The sequence below is a fragment of the Porites lutea genome, chromosome 7 (genome assembly GCF_958299795.1).
Source record: "Porites lutea chromosome 7, jaPorLute2.1, whole genome shotgun sequence".
In the NCBI taxonomy this organism is placed as follows: Eukaryota; Metazoa; Cnidaria; class Anthozoa; order Scleractinia; family Poritidae; genus Porites; species Porites lutea.
This window is the reverse complement of record NC_133207.1, coordinates 15,131,822-15,149,952: the sequence shown is the minus strand read 5'-3', so window position 1 is coordinate 15,149,952 and position 18,131 is coordinate 15,131,822. Positions and strand designations below refer to the sequence as shown.

The following is an 18,131-nucleotide window of genomic DNA, read 5'->3' as shown; positions in this document are numbered from 1 at the left end:
TAGGTGAATGTTGTGTGTTTAAATTTGCTTCTTTATCCAACTGTTGACGTCATGGAAACACAACCTGAGATAAAGTGTGAGGAATGGGAAAGCAACCACTGGTCAGATATCGTTTGTGCTTTTCTTTTTTTTTTTTTACTTAAGCCTTTGAAATGCATGTTGCGACAATCACGTGGAAGACACCTGAACCATGGTTATCATACTGTAATACAAAGCCAGTTACCTATATTCAATAATTTTGCTCATTTCTTGCATATTGACGACCTTTTTCCGTGCTTTTGAAAGTTTTCTGGTTTCGGCCTCGTTGCCATGTTGGATGATGGGGAGCCAAGAATAAACACCCTCCTGACAGTCGAAACTTTTAGATTTCGAGATGAGAACCGCTATATATTTAACCAGGGCGGTAAGACGAAGATTTTAAGCCATCTACCCAAATTGTTTAGCAAAAATTCCTTTTTTTGCTTTACCGTCTCCTGGGGCCCGTAAAGCTGTTGTTGTTTACGGGTCTGAAAAGTTATCCGGATTCTGGAGAAACGAGCCGCTGACTACAAGTTGTTGCTACATCTTTTGTGCTAAGTGGCCGCCTATTCATGAAACCGCAAAAAAACTTGCCTGAGCAAAGTAGTTGAAGAAGAAGTATGCGTTAACAATTGGCATTAATAATTAAACCAATTTACTAATGGACGAAACAAGCTGTGAAAGCCACCAGTGTTTATTTCAGATCGAAATAGAACTGGTTTGCTAATGGGAAAAGGAAAAAGCAAGGAGTACGATAACTAAAAGTTTTTTCCAACACGGTAAGCTCAAGTAAAAGCTGGCTAAACCCGCCAGGATCGAATACCAGAAGAACATGCGTTTAAAAAAGTGATTGATTTATTGATATAAAAAAAGATGCACGTAGCTTAATGATTTAAAACCCAAAATACTGTGCTGCACATCATGAACTTCCTTCGTCCGCGGGTGGCTAAAGCTCCCTGTATATTTGAGAGTCAACTGATGAAGTTCTAATTCAACGGTCACACCGACATTCCTTTATTTTATTAATATTTCTACATTTTTTATGCTTCTTTGTACTTGTGCCATTCATCTTTACAGTTATTTTTTTTCTTTTTATTGTATTTTTCAAAAGCGGCTTCCACTTTACAAAAGGCAGTCCGACCATAAAAATGGACTTCATCAAGTGCATTTTTTCAAACCCATCGGCGTTTCATTGAAGAAATAGGGAAGTTTTCTTTCGTTGTGTTTTATGAGTCACTCTTGACTAGTTATATTCATACGAGGCTAGACAGAATATTAAGCTACTAATTCCAGGCCTAGGACTTCGTCCACGTAAAGCTGTCTCTAGTTCATAAAAAGAGAAAACGAAAGAGACTAATTTCACAGTTTCTGCAATCTAGCGATGGGGGGTTTAATTAATTGAATATGGTGGGCTTTCACGCCTCTTGAGTTTTCAAGATATTTTTTAAGCCTCTTTTAGGTGAATGTTGTGTGTTTAAATTTGCTGCTTTATCCAACTGTTGACGTCATGGAAACACAACCTGAGATAAAGTTTCAGGAATGAGAAAACAACCACTGGTCAGACATCGTTTGTGCTTTTCTTTTATTTTTACTTAAGCGCTTTGATATGCACGAGGCGACAATCACGTGGAAGGCACCTGAACCATGGGTATCATATTGTAATACAAAGCCAGTTACCTATATTCAATAATTTTGCTCATTTCTCAGGGGCACCCAACGAGAATATAGTTCAAAACCACTTAAACATAGCATTGTTAAACGTATTTTAGTATTTAAACAGTAGATATAGGCATATTTTCATCCCCTAAAAATTTTTCATCTGTTCGGATTTCCTAGCTGAAAGTCTAGTGATCCGAAAATTATAGGGATCAAAACTTACCTTTTCGAAAATCTCAGTCAGAAAAAAGGCCCCTGAAAATTCTAGGTGACCTTTTTAGGGTAAAAATCCGTTAGAAATGGGCAATTATACCATTTTTTAGATGTTCGAAAATCCTAGGAGAGGCAGGCAAGCAAGAAATTTTACAACAAATGTTTCGAAAATTCTAGATCTCAAATCGTCTTCCGAACAGATATTCTTCCGAAAATTGTCGTTGGGTGCCCCTGATTTCTTGCATATTGACGACCTTTTTCCTGCTTTTGTAAGTTTTCTGGATTCGGCCTCGTTTCCATGTTGGATTATGGGGAGCCAAGAATGAACACCCTTCTGACAGTCGAAACTTTTAGATTTCGAGATGAGAACTGCTATATATTTAACCAGGGCGGTAAGACGAAGATTTTAAGCCATCTACCCAAATTGTTTAGCAAAAATTCCTTTTTTTTGCTTAACCGTCTCCTGGGGCCCGTAAAGCTGTTGTTGTTTACATGGTAAAACTATCAGTTAATGAAACAAAATGGAATATCAGTTTGCTAGCCAGGACCCGCGATTTTATTCTTTTTATTTCGATTTGAATGTTTGATTTCGGGCCTGAAAAGTTATCTGGATTTTGGAGAAATGGGCCGCTGACTACAAGTTGTTGCTACATCTTCTGTGCTAAGTGGCTGCGTACTCATGAAACCGCAAAAAAAATTGCCTGAGCAAAATAGTTGAAGAAGAAGTATGCGTTAACAATTGGCATTAATAATTAAACCAATTTACTAATGGAAGAAGCAAGTTGTCAAAGCCACCTGCTTATTTCAGATCGAAATAAAACTGGTTTGCTAATAGGAAAAGCAAGGAGCAAGGAGTACGATAACTAAAAGTTTTTTCCAACACGGTAAGCTCTAGTAAAAGCTGGCTAAACCCACCAGGATCGAATACCAGGAGAGCATGCCTTTTAAAACCCAAAATACTATGCTGCACATCATGCACTTCCTTCGCCCGCGGGTGGCTAGAGCTCCCTATATATTTGAGAGTCAACTGATAGTTCTAATTCAACAGTCACACCAACATACCTTTATTTAATTAATATTTCTACATTTATTATACTTTTTTTTTACTTGTGCTATTCATATTTATAGTTATATTTTTTCTTTTTATTGTATTTTTCAAAAGCAGCTTCCTTTTAAGAAAAGGCAGTCCGACCGGAAAAATGGACTTGATCAAGTGCATTTTTTCAAAACGATCGGCGTTTCATTGAAGAAATACGGAAATTTTCTTTCGTTGTGTTCTATAAGTCGCTCTTGACTAGTTATATACATACGAGGCTAAACATAATATTGAGCTACTAATTCCAGGCTAAGGACTTCCTCAACGTATAAAGCTGTTTCTAGTTCATAAAAAGAGAAAACGAAAGAGACTTATTTCACAGTTCCTGTAATCTAGGGATCGAGGGTTTAATTAATTTTTTATGGTGGGTTTTCACGCCTCTTGAGTTTTCAAGTGATTTTTTAAGCCCCTTTTAGGTGAATACTGTGTGTAAAAATTTGCTGCTTTATCCACCCGTTTACGTCATGGAAACAGAACCTAAGATAAAGTGTTAAGAACGGGAAAGCAACCACTGGCCAGACATCGTTTGTGCTACGTTACCATCTTTTTTTTTTCACTTAAGCCGATAAAAAAGGTTTGCATAGATAATTAAAGACAACTAACTAATGGATCTAAGCAAGAAGTATATCTGATTACTAAAACATTGTTCCCACTCGGTAAGCTTAAATTCAAAGGTTACTTAACGTTAAAAAGATAATAATAATAATGAAATAAATACAATTTTCTAGTGTGATGGTAGACATATATGACATATGGACATACAGCCAGTGAGCTATAAATCATGAACAAACATCTACTTCCGTTTCGAAACTACGGCGAGCTGATAAATTAAGTTCAATCAACTCTTCTGATACGCCGTCTTAAGTTCTAGTTCAAACAGTCATGAATTATAAATCAAATGCTTTACTTTTAGGAACTGCCATAACATGTTTTTAAAGCTAAACAAATTAAAAACACCCAGGGTATAAGGCTGATATAAGTGTTTCGCATTCAGCTACAGGGATGTTCAGCTTCTGGTCCGTGGTTGTCTCGTGGCCTATTCGTTTGGTCTTTCGAATGGTTACTGTGCTGATGGTAGCGTCATTAGCGATGTCGAACTCTGAGTTCTGTGCGAGCGTATTTGAAACTCAAGTTGGTAAGTAAACGCACGCAATGTTTGTTAGAATGGCAAAGTGAAGATTCTTCTGTTGCGACATTATATTACAAAAAAAGTCCTTCAACACCAACAATTTGTTCAAATTTCGCATCACCCTCTGCAACATAAGCACAGCGTTACAAGAGCACTTTTCCACCGTACTAAATTTATCGTGTCTGATTCCGATGGTCTCAAGCAAGAACTGTCACAACGTTTCAACTGCCCTGCAACTCCGCGGATATCCACCCTGGTCTATTGCAGCTGCCACTACCCCATCTCTTACTCCATGAACAGTCCAAAAGTCAAGCACAGGTCTACCTCCTCTAGAAAGTAATTTATTGTGCTCCCGTACTAAGATGGGGTCTCCGAGATTCTTCAAAGAATCTTTAAGAAGCGTGGAGTTCACGCGGTTTCTTTCAAACCCCATCGCACCCTTCATCAGCGACTGGTAAAACCAAAAGACGAGATCGTGGCTGAGGAGAAATTTGGGGTCATATGCAATATCAGATGCAAGAAATGTGATGCAGAGTACATCGGTGAAACAGCAACGAAACTGGGTACAAGGGCTAAATGACCTAAATGAACACGGCGGAAATCAGTGCACGCCTGCGATCTCAAGTCTGCTGTGTCTGAACACACTAAGGACGCAGGCCACTCCATCGACGAGATCAGTGTAAAGATCATTGGCCAGGAAAACCACCTGATGCCTTTATGCAAGATACGCGAGGCCATTGACATAAAAGGCAACCCGGAAATGAACCGTGAACAATTTTGCAGCCCCATCAAAACGAGGCTGCGAATAACAGCAAACGTCACCACTGATGAGGGGATCGGGATGGGTTCCAAAAGCTTTGCTAAACTTTCAACAAATTGTTGGTGTTGAGGAATATTTTTTGTTATTGCGTGAGTTAGAATGGTTCTCGTACTGACGTTTGTTAATTTCAAAGCGGTCTATAACATATTGAGATTTGGTTTTCAAAGTCAAATTATTCTTAACAACTCCTCTAAAACTCATCATTTTCATACACGCGGTAATATTTGGAATAAAAGGCACGTCCATTATTTTTTCCTTGCCCCAGTCACGGTTCGAAATATGGTTAACGCTATCCATTGGATGAATCTCAAGCCAGTGCCGGATAGAGAAATTGTGTGGTGTCTAACAAAAAAAATCCGTGCGCCATTTTATCACATTTTCTCCATTTCGGCTAATTTTTGTTTGTTTGTTTTTGTTGCGTTCACTTCTCCTTTCCGTTTTCTCTTTTTCTCTATCTTTTTCTGTCTGTCTTTGACGTAAGTATCAACATCTTCCTTTCTTTCTTTCTTTCTTTCTTTCTTTCTTTCTTTTTCTCTCTCTTTCTTTAGTTATTTATTTCTGCTTTGACAATAACTGCTTGTATATGATACTATCCTAGTAAAACAATTATCTGTATGATTACAAAGATGGACCACAACAAAATCATGTGAAAATAATCTTCCTGCTTCACAATAAGCTCAACGGTTTTATTGTGTAATCCTTCGTTTTCTTATCCGGCTTTCAGACCATACTTTGGTTGGCCATGTCATGAATACGTCTACTGTTGCTAACAAGTTTGAATGTCATCAAAAATGCATCGGAAATAACAACTGCAAGTCGTTTAATGTTCATCCTGGTGTGGATATCACAAAACGCGTTTGTGATCTGAACAACAAAACACGGGAGATGAAGCCAGGTGAATATATAAAGAGGAAAGGATCGTCTTATTTTGGACACATTAAGGTCAGTTCCGTCTTACGAAAAAGAAACGCAATACTCTATTTTTAAAGTGTTTAAAGAAAGCTAGTTAAAATGCTGATGAAAGACCTGTTGGGAAACGTCTCCTTTCGAAAATCCAGGATGAGATTTGAACAGGTTGTAATAGCTCATTCCGATTCCAAGCGTGCCCATCCCATCCCCCTCCCGGACATTTGTCGGGCATTTGTCATCTCGTCGGTCCCGGCGGTGGGGAAATTTGTCGGAAACCTCTGCCTGGGGGTAGGGCATTTGTCAATTCTTCTAGAAGCGGATAACAGTGTTCTTTTTTAATATTTCACTTAAAATATGCCTATATAGATAGCTATAGATATTTCTATGAAGATCATTTTTAATTATACATATGCTTTATTGTAAAGATACGTGTGGTTGACGCTCCGTCAGTAGTCCATCCTCAGTAGTTTTTTGCATCCGTCTACGAAATTGCTTCCGTCTCCATCATGGTCAGTTCGCACATGGAGAAAAAACAATCAATGCCTCGTTTGAAGAGTTTAAAGGAAAGGACACTTTCTTTGTGAGCCATGAATAGTTGAGGCAGAAAGGCCTATAAAAAACTCTGCGAGATATTTGAAAGCTAATATAAACTTCGTGTTTTGTGAGATCAATGCGACGATTAATATGTTGACGGAACGGTTCCACCTTGATGAGAAAATACTCATGTTAAGCTCGTCGGTTGTTTGTTTATCATTAATTCATTATTTTAAACACCTTCGAAAATAAAGTTAGTATCAAAATTGTATTTTTTTTTTATAGCACTGTTATTGATATTAATCAGGTGGATGTGAATTTTGCAATAAATTTATCTAGTGGCTAGGGGCGATTTGGGACGGTTGCTTCACGCAAAGATTCCTTATCAACGTGGCATTTGTTGCTTATTTACTGGAAAATGCAATTTTGATGTTGTTTTGACCTGGGGCCTTTCAACACTTTTCACTATTGTTCCTGCTACTGGACGGAAAAATGGATTTGCAGCAAAATTGCTCAGCGCAAATTTGATGCAAAAGAGTGTAAACTAGGGAGTGAATCTGTGCAAAGGTGGTAAATGGCACATTTGCATACCTATTTCAACACGGAGGTGTAAACAGGTATGCAAAATGTGGCATTTACCACCTTTGCACAGATTTATTCCTTAGTTTGCACTTTTTTGCATCAAATTTGCGCTGAGCAATTTTGGTGCAAATCCATTTTTTCGTCCACTAATAGAAAAAAGCGTCGAAAACGAAAATGAACTCAATCCAGGTTGTTAGTCAATTAAACTGATTTTTATGTTTCCTAGGTTACCTGCCAAGATCTGTCCATTAATAACAAGAAACGAACTCTAAGTAAGTAACACCAGTCTATTACTTCTTACCTTGCGTGGGAGGCGTTAAAAGGGGAAGAGAAATGAGGAAATCGGGCGTGCGAGGAGAGGGGAAAACAAACGCCTGCAACGACGCTATTGTTTTCACCAAAGTACTTCCTTAAATTGATATGTAAAGATGAGACGACTGCGAATTGTTTGGTTGTCGAATGACACAGTTTCAATCAAAAACTTATGCGCGGGGACACTCACTCAACGTCGTTTGTTGTGTTTGTCAAACGATTTTGATAATCGAATACTGACAACACGATTTGTTCAAACCATCGCTGAGGAGCTGTAATCTAGTATAATTCGTTTGAAAATAGTCGTCCAGGTTTATAAAATTCCCCATGATCAATTATTGATCCTACTATCCACTGCAAGTCTCGGATTATGTAATGATTCGCAGGCAACTGATGGTGATAATCAGTTTCATCACCAATGCACCAAATAGAAGCGAAGTTGGACTAAAACTACCGATAAATCATGTCAAGGGTAGATAATATGTTCGACTCTTATCATGGAATTCGGACATCTCTTGCCAGAATTTTCTGTTTTCGCTCGTATTTTTTTCTTTGGCTAATTGCATGTACATTTGTTCATAAATCTACAGTTGCTGCCTCAATCACTCAAAAACCCCCATCTACTGTTGCTGAAGTAGGGGAAAACGTGATCTTACCGTGCCAAGCTACTGGCCTGCCACTACCAACGATCACGTGGCGAAGAGCGTTTGGTTCCTTACCAAAAGGGAAGACTGCTGTAGTCGATGGAAACTTGACAATTCCCAACATAGCTAAAACTGACAAGGGTGATTACGTGTGTTCAGCAAAGAATTTACTCGGACAGGACTCTACTGTCGCTCAGTTGATAGTGATTGACAGGCTCACATTTACCCTTACTCCTCCCCGGAAAGTCACTGTATCACAGTCAAGCAACTTGTTGTTAAAATGTGCAGCTCAAGGTCACACTGAGATCACGTGGAAGAGAACTGGAAAAGGCTTACCTCACAGCCACTTGATTTATTCAAATGGAACTCTGTTCCTCAGCAGCGTGGTTACAAACGATGCCGGAACATATTCTTGCGTGGCCAAGAACGCACTTCGTTCTATCGAGACTATTTCTGTAGTTGAAGTGTACAACAAACCTTTGTCCTGTAGCAGTATAAAATCAGGCCGCAGTGGAAGCTCTTCAGGTAATTATATTATTGACCCTGATGGCAAAGGAGGCGTGGCTCCGTTCAGTGTGTATTGTGATATGAGTGACAAGGGAGGAGTTGGCGTGACAGTCATAAGTCACGACAGTGAGAGTAGAACCCATGTTGCTAATATCACTGGGTGTAATTATAATAACCCAGGATGTTACAGTAAAGATGTGACTTACACTGGAGTCAACGTCGCTCAGTTGGCAGCACTCACTGGAGTCTCACAGAACTGTGAACAGTTTATTAAATTTGAGTGCAAAAGTGATGTTGCCTTTGTGCCAGAGTCGGCTGCCTGGTGGGTGTCACGTGATGGAAGGAAAATGAACTACTGGGGAGGCGCTGGTGGAGCAGCCAACACGTGCGCATGTGGAGTAACAAACTCTTGCTTAAATGGCCAAAAGTGTAATTGCTACAACGGTAAAAGCGGATGGAGAGAGGACAGCGGTCTGCTGACAGATAAGTCTGCTCTTCCTGTGTCACAGATCAGACTGGCAGACCTTGATCACTCAAGTGAGGAAGGATATCATACATTAGGAAAGCTCAAGTGTTATGGCCAGGCATGAACTGATTTCTGTAAATATTTTTTGTTACCTGCCTAGCAAGCGTTTCCGTGCGTTTTTTTTCTTTGCTCCGAAACCAAACGGAAACGCTTGCTCCGCAGGCTAAATTTTTGGACACTTGAGCATTTCTTGTTTTTCAAAAAAGTGATAAGGTTATGCGGCTAAATTAATCATATGCAGCTAAATTTTGCAAAGAAAACTCTGCTTTTCAAGACAAACAGTTGTCTTTTTGTTTAGTAATGGTCGGCAGATTGTGTCAGTATGGGTAACGAGCAGCCCGAGTGCGGATCTCTTCACTTACCCAGGATATCATACATTACGATAACTTAAAACGTTATGGCCTGGCAAGTGATTTCTGTAAAAGTTTGGATACCATAGCAATTTTTTGTTTTAAAAAATGATAGTACCATATTATAGGAAATAAACGCTTTATGAAATTAACGCGAATTTCCAAAATCCGCGTTAATTTTGGCCGCGTTAATTATGTTAACGTTAATTTCCGTGCCGTTAATTAAGTGTAGCGTTAATTTCCATGACCTTAATTTCCATTATTTTGACTCCAATTTCCCAATACCTTCTGACATTCTTGACACCTAAGAAAGAGGAGTATTTTTATCAGGGTGGAGTTCCACCAGTTACTAGAGAAACTGTGTAGAACTTGGAGTGGCCTGATTTCTTCCCTTAAACCCTTCGTACGTTCAAGGAAAGATCCAAGCCAAAAACAAAGTATCCATTTCGGATTTCAAGTTTAACTTTAATCCTGTTGTCTCAACAAGTTTTGTTTCTTTGTAAACGTCGCGTCAATTTCCTTTATTTTGAAATGTTGCCCTCTCTTCCGCGTTAATTTCCTTAATTCGAAAATCGTTTTCCACTAACTTCGCGTTAATCTAAGTCGCGTTAATTTCCAAAACCTTAATTTCATAAAGAGTTAATTTCCTTTAAGAAGGTATGCAGATAAATTGTAAACAGTTAAATGTTGCAAATAATACTTTGCTCTTCAACAAACAGTACTATTATTGCGTGCTTCTTCAGTTTTGGTTATAGATCGAGGATAACGCAGCAAGAATGGGAAACGGCGCGGGCCACTGAAATGCGAGTTGGTCAGTGCCTCCTTTCCAGCCTTTCCTTATCCAACTAGAAATAATCTCATTCACGTCCATTCAAAAGTGATCGTATTTCAAAAATTCAAGAGCTCTAAGCGTATCTTCGAGTTTTTGCTTAAGTTTTGGTCTAAATGAACACTGAAAGAGAAGTATTAAGGACTACTGGACTACCTTCAGCTTACGAAATAAACTATAAACAATAGCTTGACTATATTTCTTGATCTCCCGTGCTCAAACAAATAACGAAATAATCTGAAATCAGACGGTCCTTCTTCCCTTTCTGTCCCCCCGCCCCGGGCCCCGCCCCTCCCGCCTGATCGCAGGTTAACCCCAAAGAAGAGGTGATGTTGTCATTGCCGACGTTGACAAAAAAAACAAGATCATCATATAACGCACCGACTTACTCCCTCGAGAGGGGGATTTCATTTTGACACTAAAAGCACCCCGGCATTTTTAGAAAATTATGCCTTGGAAGATTGCCTGAAATGTGCCGACCTTCAAATTAGAGTTCAGGTAAATGCTGATGAGGACCTTCTACGCATCCAGGCATGTTTTTAAGGTAGACCACACTAGCGGGGTCTAATTCCGCTACGTACCCATGGATCATGAACATCAGCGAGGATTCTTTCACGTTCCATAAGAATCAGAATCTTACATGTTCAACCGCTTGTTGACGTGCGAATAAAGGCATGTACAATTAGCCTCCCCCGTAGACGTTCTTAGAGGTTCGTCACGTTGGCCCGGCTCTCACTCGCCCTCCCCTTGCCTTATAACCCTTCCCTGTCTAACGCCCTTCCCTACTTTGCAATTATTACTATAGTCTAAAGACTACTGAGTTTCCGGTTATTTAATAGTTCTCCTCAACTTTCAGGCCTAAACTTTGGTTAACAGCCAGAAAAAGCGGAAATGTTCAGCGAAACGGAGGTCAGGTTTCTGAGAGTTGAAGGTTATTAATGATGTCGTTTTATGGGACACTTCACAGAAAGAAATAACCACTGAAGGTGTTAGACTCGAAAATTGCAAAAGTCGAGTTAACAGCCTTCCAATTGCTTCAAGTTTCAACTGTTTCAAATACAAACGCTCTTAAAAGCAGCCTTTTTTCTGAGGGAGGGGGGACGTCTGTACACAGGCTACTCTTAAGCTGAGTGATGGAGACGTCAAAGATGCGTTCGGTCCCCAAAACTCTAGCCTTTTCATCAATACTTCTCTCCATTGTTTGTTTCGTGGCACTGGTTCAGGTTGAGGTCGAGCTTCACGCTCATCGAAAAATCATACAAGTCCTGACTCACCCACAAAGAAGGAAATGTTGCGCCAAGCCAAACTGGAAATAACGAGCTGATTGCTTTCCCGCCACACGGCTACTCGAGTAAAGGTGAGTGCCAGTTTTCTTACGTTGGTTGCTGAATGAATCCCCACTTAAACAAGATAACATGTTTACTGAATTTACAAAGGTGAAAAGTAGAACTGAACAATACCGCGAAGGCAAACTTTTACTTTGAGAATAAAACAACCTATGTGCACTTAATTCCGTAATGAGTTTCGTTATAAATATTGGACAAAATCAGAGCAGCGGCATCTTATATAAATAATGTGAAACTATACTTAAACAGTCATATACCGGAGCTGTGTACATAGAAACTTTAACATGTTTTTTATTTTTGATGTGAATAAGGCATAAAAAATGTTAAATGGGCTCCTTATTTGTTTAATTCATAACTATTTCGTACTACGATATTAAGTATATATTAGCGTTTTGCGAGTATGCTAGTTGTAGAGGGCGTAATATGCAACGCATGTTGTTTCTTTCTATTTAAAAATACGCAAAAAATTGGGTGTTTAATATTAGATTATCGAGAGGGAAGTTTCAGCTGTGGCACGTGCTATATAGTGAGACCTTTAAATCTTTTAGCTAAACTGCTGACAGGAAGTAAAAGAAGAGATGATAAAGCCGTTCGGCTACATGAGGTCAGAGGGTATGGTATATTTCCTCATACCAGCAAGATTTTATTTTTACCAAAGTCTCGTCCATGCACACGTATCCTAATATTTTTGAAAACGGAGATTTTTTCTCTATTTAAATATTTAAGAAATATGAGTCCAGAGGTAGTATAATGGATCGTTTTTCGCCTGTCCAAACGAAAGTCCAAATAACGATAGCATCCCTGATAGGGCATGCGCTGTATGATGTAAGACATCATGGTATTTATTTGAAAACCTCCGTTTTCTCAGCTTTTCTTCCGTCAACACGTCGTCGTGTCAACAGCAGATGTGTAACGGTACGTCCGGTATGATAGCAAAATATGTAACCGCAACTACGTGGTAGTTTTGTACAGAAAAACTTCCCCTTTGTCAGAAAGAATAAGGATATCTTCTGCCCTGCTACAGGTCGAAAGCCGAGATGGAGTCAAAATATGTGTTACTCTAACCAAAATTCTTTACAAACCATTAGTTATTGATTAAAAAAGAAAGAATGGACACGCGTAATGATATTCCCAGGATAGACCTGTCTTTGAAAATAGCTATGCGACAATACACATAACAAAGAGTGCGGCAGTGATGCTTCAACTGAAGAAACTGGGATAAAACCTGCAAAATATTTGGAGTGATATTTTAACTCACAAGAGTAGGGGGCCAGTATTCTTCTAAAATTTGGTTTTATCACCCATTGTGTTTATTATTTAATTGCAGAAACACACAGTCGCCACAAACGCAGCTCAAAAAATAAAAACAAGAAATCAAACACGAGTGTAATAGTCAGCTGTGACGACATCAAAAGAGAAGTCCAGCTGGCCCTGAGTAGCCTGGCCAAAGGTAAACTGCCAGAGAGGAATAAGGGGAAGACGAGGAAGGCCTGGTGCCCCAGGCAAGCATGGTCCTCCCGGACCGCGTGGACCCCAAGGACCTAAAGGAAACAAAGGCACTCAAGGATATCAGGGGCCTCCTGGACCTAAAGGCCATCAGGGCGCTCAGGGACCCCAGGGCGATAATGGTGAATCCATCTCAGCTCCTTCTATTGTGTCACCTCCAGTGTCCATGGTGGTAAACGAAACTGGTATAGCCTCATTGCAATGTGAGGTCGAAGGAGACCCAACACCCCAAGTCACATGGCTGAAGTCCTTTGAACAAACGAATCGTACAATCACGTGGTAGACTGATGATTCGAGATGTGACGTCACAAGACGGAGGAGTGTACACGTGTAGGGCAAGAAATCTTCTTGGAGTCATGACCTCATTGGCCACAATAACTGTTCAAGGTAATAGCGGAGCTCCTCGCGCGCGCGAAGCGCGCGCAGAGCGGAGCACCATGGGTAAGAAAATTTGGTAAACTATCCATCTGAGAAAATTTGGTTATGACGTAGCGTACGCCCGCCCGCCCACGCGTACACACGCTTCATGTAAGCCGATGTCAAATGTCACAATAGATCTTGCACAACTTGACTAGCCCCTTAGTTATGTAAGCTATCCGCATGAGTACGATTAGATTGACAGCTGTCAAAATTAGGCATCCGCTGACAATTATCACATGACTATCTGGCGGGCTCAGGTGAAAGACCAGTCGTTTTGCCCCTACATATAAGCTGATATAATATGTCACACTTACCAATTCAAGATACTCACACTCGTAGTCTGTTAATTCGAATATTCGCCATTCTTAATTGACAGCTGTCAAACTAGAGTATACGCTGACCATCATCACCTGAGTGTATCGCGGGCTCATTTGTCTATCTATTGAGGTCACGTAGTGTTTAAAGTTTTGCGCTGATATTTTATTTGATCACGGGCTCAATTCGAAGTCCCATAGCTTAGAAAATCGATCCATCTTAGAAAATTCGGCAATCACGTGACCGTACACCGACCACCCGACCTTCCGTCCGTCCGAACCACAGGTATACCAATGTTTAATCTCACACTTTCTAGCTAGTTTGGGAGCCTGTAACCTGATATTGTACATCCATGTTTTGATTAATTGACAGCTGTCAAATTAGTGTTTCTGCTGACCAGTATCGCCTGACCCTATCGCGGGCTCAGGTATCGACCCACTGAGTTCGAGTGTTTTTTTAACGTATCCGCTGACAGGTTGCTACTTTTCAATTATCGCAGGCTCAAGTTCAATTTTTTTAAAAAGGATATGAAATAAGTCGAGTTCATGAGCCGCACTTTTAAAATGTTGATTTCGAACTGACCTCGAATTCAACCGGCTTTTACATTTACATGCGGGGAAGGCAATCACTTTTGACTTATCTCACTGTCACGCGTTGATCACGCTCTACGTCCAATTTTTATGTTCTGATTGGTCAAAATTTGACAGGTGAGTTCATGCGGAAAATTTATGCAGCGTCTGGAAACTTGCTCACTGATAGCTGGAGTTTACAGAGTTTTGTGTCATCTTGTGATGTTTTAAACTGGCTTTTTCTACTTGGTGTACAAAATGAAATACAGCCGCTATCAAGATTGTTCTGTAATTCGTGGCTGGTTTGTTTATTGCGCTTTTTGTTGACAAATGCACCGCTTGTCAAAGTCATTGGAATTTCGAATTCGGATGGCATCGTTTTCAAAAATGAGCTTAATTACTCACTTGCCCTTGCTTGAAGCGTAAGAGGATTGAAAATTCTGGAACACTTGATGACCTTCAGAAGCAGCATCTCGACTGGTAAGCCTGAGAAATTGTTGTCTTTGATGTGTTTTTTTTTTCGGTTTCCTGAAGTCGAGCGTATGGTTTATGCGGCTTAAGTTTATACACGAGCAATGATCTAACCTACAATAGTATCAGGTTTAAAAAGCCTTTAGACATTTTTTGGCCGCAAATTCAAAGAAAATGTTCCGAAGTTATTTAGTTATGATTTTGGCTGTAAACAGAAAGCTCTGAGCGATTTTCTTGCCTCGAGTTCATCTTGAAAAAGAGCAAACACCGGGAAGCCGGCTTAAAACATAAATAAGCTTATGCTTACGTACCTGACTCATGATTTTCAAAGACACTTAACTCTCAATACTTCTCTTCGTGAATGAAAATTATTGTCTCTGTACACGTTTCACCGAATTGTATTTATTTTATTGATTGTTAGTAGTCCCTCTCGCAATTTTTATCGCTGCACCGGTTTGTATCCAGTCGAACATAAACATCTCATGCAGGAATACTCAAAACGCCGCGCGTAATAAATATCACTCGCTTTTAAAGATTACACATAACAAAACCACACGCAGTTTAATAAATAAAGGGAAATAAAACCTAAACATAACAATTTATCTATCATGTTGAAGCGTAAATGGTAACTCTATTAATCGCAGTGCAAATTTGGTGCCTGTCAAAAGTGAGCCCCGTCCAGCTGGCCGAAAAGTGATTTTGGGAATTTTTTTATCGTTTTCATTAAAAGCCCATATTACCCTGCATATCACATAGGACCAGATTTTTCTAACTGAAAGTCCTGGCATTATAGAATTCTCTTCATAAAAACGTTTTATAATTCAATGTCATAATTTGTTGTGCAAAGGAAGCGCGTGCTTTGATCGTCGTGGAAATTGAATGAGTGCAAATTCTCTTGCAAAATTGTGAAAAACTGCAGAATTATAGGTTTAAATAGGGCAAAAAAGAACAAATTCTGTCCGAGGTCTGTATGATAAAAACAAGGGCCTCAATAGTACTGTTTACCTGAGACGTGATGAGAAAAAGTATGTTTAAAAGGCTGGTTTACACGCCACCAGATTCGTCGCAAAGATTTACTAGTAAACTAAACTTGTCGAACACAAAAAATCCGGCCTGATTTTTTATTTTGGCCTCTCTTTTAGACAGAGGAATGCAACGTGTAAATTGACTGCCACCAAGGACTATCGTGGCGCGTGTGTTTCTTAAAATTATATTTCGGGGTTGTCCAATTATCCATGGTCTCTCAAACGGAGCAATGTTGGAGAGAGTGGTGAATGCCACATTATGATGCAGCAGCTAATGCATATACAATACACGAATAGGTAGGTCTATTTGTTTTCCAGGCCTAATCTACTGTGATCGAACATGATTGCTATTTTTGGGTGTACAAATAAGACTATTTAATAACTCGATGTAAAAGCTGTTTCACTCTTGGACTGTCAAATTATTTTTCTCTAAAATCACTTAGCCTTTGCCTCAAACGTCAAATGAATGTGCCCTGATCTGTGGATTACAAGTTTATTGTTTGATTTAAATTATGAATTTATTAACGGGAGCTTCGCTTTTAGCCCTGGCTAAATCTATATATTAACTTCCCAGTCCCTCAGTAGTAGTCTCTGTTAGGAATTACTGTAATACATTTCAACAACTAAAAACTGTTATATTACTAGCAAAAGCTTGAGTATAATACCTACTGAGTAAGCTTTTGAAGAACTTCGAATCTCTTGGATATACACTTGTTAGAGTCTTGTCAGGCTGTTTACATGCACAAAAATTTTGTACCCCATTCTGCCACTCTAGCGTCCTAGAGGTTGTTAACCATAGTATTGAAACTCTAAAGGCTAGTTTTCACTGAAGCGACGGAGTCAAAGTTGTAATCGGAGTTGTAAGAGCGCTTATGAACTACTGTAAATCAAAAGTCGGAATCGGAATCGATATCGAAGTAATAAGCTCAACGGAATTGCAATCGCAAAAATCAGAAGGTTGTTTTCATTTCCTTCCGACTCCGAGTTATGACTCCGTTGATTATCTGCTTCTGGAGTTGCAGGAATCAGTAGAGATTAATCACAACGCTACAACAACAACAACAACAACAACAACAACAACAACAACAACTTTAGGGGTTTAAAATACACACACGGGCTTCCCAAAAGTTTAAATTGTGGCCGTACTCGTTTTTATGCTTTGTAAAAATTTGGTATTTATTCGCTGGTACGGAAACAGAAATTACACGTTAGCAGAATAAAACTCTATTTATTCTAAGTTATCAGGCTCTTCAATTGCATGATTACAACTCCAACTCCAACTAATGAAAACCAGGATTAAAAGATGACCGTAACCTCTGACTTTTCAGGAGCTACTGGGAAGGTACTCTGCTAGGTACGCTGGCTGCATTGGCAGGGAAAAAGTTTGTTTTGTTTTATTTATTTGCCACACAAATAATTGAAATTACTGACAATTAATATGAGGTAACTAGAAAGAAGTGGCGGGGAGACCTAACAGAAACTATAAGGCTGCATGCAAACGGGCGCAACGACTCCCAACATTTTCGCCATGCCAACAATGTTGGGAGTTGTTGCGTGCGTGTTGGCAGTGGTGTGCAAACGGATGCAACAACTCTCAACAAGTTTGGGACCTGCAGTGCATCGTGGGAAGAATACAGCCCATAAGTCTTTGTAAGCCATGCTTAATGAGCGTGCGTGGCCCCAACAATGTTGGAAGAGCTGTGCAAACGGATCCAACATTATTGCGCTACGCTTCGGCGATCACGGAACAAAAAAAATGTTGGGAGTTGTTGGCTGAAAAGTTTGACCGGTTTCAAACTTTTCGCAACAACATGCATCAGGGTGTGCAAACGGACGCAACATGTAACATCCAACAATGTTGGGTTTTGTTGGCCAACAATGTTGCGTCCCTTTTGCACGGGGCTTAAGAGCGTATGAGAGGTTAGGCCCCCTCGAACTAGGGGCTTTCAGCTGTTGACATCAATTGAAGAAAAGATGGCATATAGTCAAAGGTGGAAAAGTTGTTAACTAATGTGAAAATAATAGCCGACTAATCAAGTGTGAGGCAAACTTAAAAGAGTTCCTCGTGGGTGCTTTTCATGAAGTGATTAGTTAACTTTCTTTTTTGTGTTCCGTAATTGCAGTTGGTGCCTTGATTACAAAAAAGCCCTCCTCTGTTATCGCTGAAGAAGGAGAAAACGTGACCCTGCTGTGCAAAGCTTCTGGTCTGCCGATACCAACGATCACATGGCAAAAACCGTTAGGTCATTTGCCAAGAGGAAGGACTGCAATGATCGATGGGAACATGACTATACTAAGTGTAACTAAAAAGGATATTGGGGCTTACGTATGCTCAGTAAAGAATTTCCTTGGAG

At 39.8% G+C, this 18,131-nt stretch overlaps 1 long non-coding RNA gene and 1 pseudogene across 2 annotated transcripts; both read left to right on the top strand.

Annotated features, from left to right (window-relative positions):
- Nucleotides 1-5,870, top strand: LOC140944135 (uncharacterized). 2 transcript variants are annotated; one of them, XR_012166671.1, is made up of 3 exons: nucleotides 1-101; nucleotides 3,978-4,118; nucleotides 5,657-5,870. It is a non-coding gene; the product is annotated as an uncharacterized lncRNA (long non-coding RNA). The 2 variants fall into 2 exon arrangements; XR_012166670.1 differs by lacking the exon at nucleotides 1-101 and adding an exon at nucleotides 2,662-2,771.
- A 1,862-nt stretch (nucleotides 5,871-7,732) lies between these two features.
- Nucleotides 7,733-18,131, top strand: part of LOC140944495 (immunoglobulin superfamily member 10-like) — an 11,332-nt pseudogene continuing 933 nt past the window's right edge.